Raw genomic sequence first — 4,005 nt, forward strand, 5'->3', positions numbered from 1 at the left:
AAATAGAACGGATGAAGAGACACCGATCCCCCCCAGCCCCCTCCATAAACTGAGATAATTTATTTCGGGCATATCAAACGACAGAATTCATTCGATGTGGAGATCCTGACCTGGAAGCAAATGTTAAAGACAAGAAAGGAATGGTAAGTCTCAACAGAAAATCGGAACAAGACATAAAATCCTGGCGTGGGGAGCAAAGAATACACATGCCGTGATACATGGGTGTCGCAAGAGGCGACTAAAAGTGCATAGGTCTGGTCGCCCGAAAAGTGCCAGTTTGCGGAGGGCCAACTACCCAACCCAGTAAAAAACTGTAAGTTACAGAAACACGGACAAACACAGCTTTTTATTTTTCGATCTTGGGAGACGGAGGAGCTTCTGCATCAGATATAGATGTAAAGGCGTTTCTTTTTGTACACTGGCAACGTAGGCTTGAGCGAGAGTCCTCGCAAAACAAAATTAAAAGCCTGCTCTAATAACCACTTGTCTAAGGCAAACACCTTTGCTAACGAGCAACTCCAACTCACCACCCTTGCGTTTTTTAATGTTATAATGGAGATGTCAAAGAGGATCACCAGTCTATGATGACCTGTTTTCTATTTACTAACAATAATATAAACAATAATAAATAGCATTTGTATAACGAATAGCCCCACTCTACAGCAAGCTGTATGCACTTTACACAATATTATTACCCTAGCAGACCAGAGAACACTCAGAAACATTCTCAGCTTCCTGGGAAACATACAGTGCAAGCAGCTGATTAAACGATCAATCACAACCAAACTGACAAGTTCTTTTACTGTCTATAGCTGGGTACCCATTCTCACCGAAGTGAAGTGAGGGAAATTCGTGTAAACTGCCTTTCCAAAGGACACAACTTCGGGTTCGTAACGATGTTCGAACCCACGACCTTACTCATACTGTTGCGCGTTTGAGAGCCTAACCATTAGGCCACCGATGACATTAAGTATAGTTTTAGTGGAGGTTTTACGGCGCTTGCAACTGCATAAGGTAACATGAGCGCCGTCCGACGACATAATTTAAATTAAAGTAACTTTGCCCGCCCCACCACCAGCAGACTAGCCACCAGAGGTAGACACACACTACCCATGGCACCCTTTTGTAGATTGCTTGGTAATCTGTCTACTACTACGCCATCCCGCCCCACCGGTAGCCTATCTTGCGTCCCCACATATCAGTCCAGCACACATATTATTATAGAGCCAAGTTTCTGATTCGGCAGAAATTTATAATTTAAAATTACTTAAAATTCAGCTTTTTTGAATTTGCACCCACACAAACACACAACCACAAACACACACACACACACACACACACACACACACACACACACACACACACACAAACATACACACACACAAACACACACACAAACACACACACACACACACACACACACACACAAATATAATATAGAGCGAGCGAGAGAGAGAGAGAGAGAGAGAGAGAGAGAGAGAGAGAGAGAAAGATTGAGAAAAAGATAGAGAGAGATAGAGAGTGAGAGATAGAGAGAAAGAAAGAGAGAGAGTGTGTGTGTGTGTGTGAGAGAGAGAGAGAGAGAGAGAGAGAGAGAGAGAGAGAGAGAGAGGGAGAGAGAGAAAGAAAAAGTGAAAGAAAGAAATTGAAGAAAACAAGGGGAGGGGATTTGAGAGGAGGTGTGAGAGAGAGAAAGAGGGAGGTAAGTAATTTATATTCTCACTGAACACCTGACCGGCTTGCGTGACTGCGAAAGAATATTACTTGAAACTAATAGCATGTTTCTTACAAGTTAGCAGTATAATGTAACTGTGGACTACATAAAGAAACACTGATTACTTGAGTAAAGCTGATAAGGAAATAATTGGATAAAATGAATCCTGCAAAAACACAAGTTTTTGAGGTTGTTAACACTCTTTTTTTTCAGAACCATAAAAGATGTCTTTAATACTACGGGTGACAACATCTTTTCTTACATACGCAATAGACAACACATTTCTGCATAATAACAAACGTAATAGATCACATGTTTCTCTATGAGTGACTAATATGTTACGTACAAATTAAATGTTTTTTCAAACTGACGTCTGTGGCGTCGAGTTGAACCGTTTCATTTGTAACTTGGTATTGCAAAGTTTTACGTCCTCTTCGACACAGATTAGAACATTTTGCAAGGTGAACAGCTTCGGTCCTTCCTGCCAAAACCAACCCAGTCTGAGTGACATGTTACATACCAACAAACAGACGAGGGTGCTAGATAAAGAAGTAATAATCATATTGGTAATAATAATAATAATAATAATAATAATAATAATAATAATAATAATAATAATAATAATAATAATAATAATAATGAAGAAGAAGAAGAAGAAGAAGAAGAAGAAGAAGAAGAAGAAGAAGAAGAAGGAGGAGGAGGAGGAGGAGGAGGAGGAGGAGGAGGAGGAGGAAGAGAAGAAGAAGAAGAAGAAGAAGAAGAAGAAGAAGAAGAAGAAGAAGAAGAAGAAGAAGAAGAAGAAGAAGAAGAAGAAGAAGAAGAAGAAGAAGAAGAAGAAGAAGAAGAAGAAGAAGAAGAAGAAGAAGAAGAAATGGCATTTGTTTTTCGCATATCCCTGCTCGACAGCAAGCTCTAAGCTTTGTATAACTTTTACTACTACAAGACCATAGAACACTCGGCTGTCCGTGAAGCACACAGTGCAAGCAGCTTGTTAAAGTGCTCAAACCCTTACAAACTGACAAAATCTTTCGCTGTCTATAGCCGGGTACCTATTCCCTCCTTGGTGAAGTAAAGGGAATTCGTGTAAAATGTCTTTCCAAAAGACACAACATCAGGCCCCCTAGCGGCATTCGAACCCTGGACCTTGCGGTTGCAAATCCGATAGCCTTGCAACTATGCCACATAAAACGAACACCCTCACCCACCCTCCCAGGAATCAAACGGACGTCGCCTGCATGCAACAACGAAGAGTTTAAGCGGTACATCACAGGAGCTGGTTTACACTTTCATTATATGAACGCCTCGTTTACATTTCTTGAGGTGAAAGTGGATTATTTTGCTTACTTTTTGCATTTATAATCTCTAGTAAAGCCCCGCCGAAGTCTGGGTTTTATTCTTTTTTTTTCTCTTTCTCTCTTCATAACTCGACTGCAGCGCCACCTGAGAATAAGAGCGTACGGCCGTGGACACCTTTCCGGTTGAATGAACCATCTTGTAGTGTAGGATCTTTGACCAAGTTAAAGTGTAACGAGGAATTCTAGTACAATACGTGTCGCTGTTCACCTGTACCAATGACACTTTCTTGCAGTTGCTGTTCCCTAGCCACCATGATGCTGAACCAAGGTTGGGTTAGTCTAGATCTAGTAAAATCAGGAACCCGCCTAGTAATTGATACAGTGGCAACTGTCTAAGACTAACGTTCATTGTCGATAAGAACAGCTCTGATCTTAAACAGGTGATTGGCTTACACAGTGTCATTATATTATAAAAAATATTCTAAGAGAAAATTGGAAACGGTCACTTGTACAGGTTATTGTCCTTTACACGTGACCACTAGAGCAGAATCGAATATCATCGAAAACAGAGTCGAGAGGGGGGAGGGTAAAATATTTTACAATCAATCAAATCGGCATTAATTTGTTTTTTGCTGTTGTTATTTTGTTTGTTTTTTCAATCTAATGACACTAGAAGTGAGAGAGAAACGTAAATCCATTGAACTAATGCGTAACAGCTTTGAAGTTAGTCCTAATTATCAAATTTTCATACGTAGGAGTATTGATTTCAGTGACCTTCAAACGAATGTTTCTTTTAAAATTTGGAGGCCACGTGATGGATGTTTTTTCAAGAACAATTTTTCATAAGGAATTAATACATGCTGCTTTTTTCTGGTCAAGCTAATTTCATAGCCTTTATCCCCGCTATCTGCATATTCTCTTCCTTGAAACTGTTGTGCTCTAAAAGGAGTCTCTGTGATATTTCAATTTTATCTGTTTTTTGTCTCTTGCATCCCC

This window comes from Aplysia californica, unplaced genomic scaffold, assembly GCF_000002075.1.
Source record: "Aplysia californica isolate F4 #8 unplaced genomic scaffold, AplCal3.0 scaffold00354, whole genome shotgun sequence".
NCBI lineage: Eukaryota > Metazoa > Mollusca > Gastropoda > Aplysiida > Aplysiidae > Aplysia > Aplysia californica.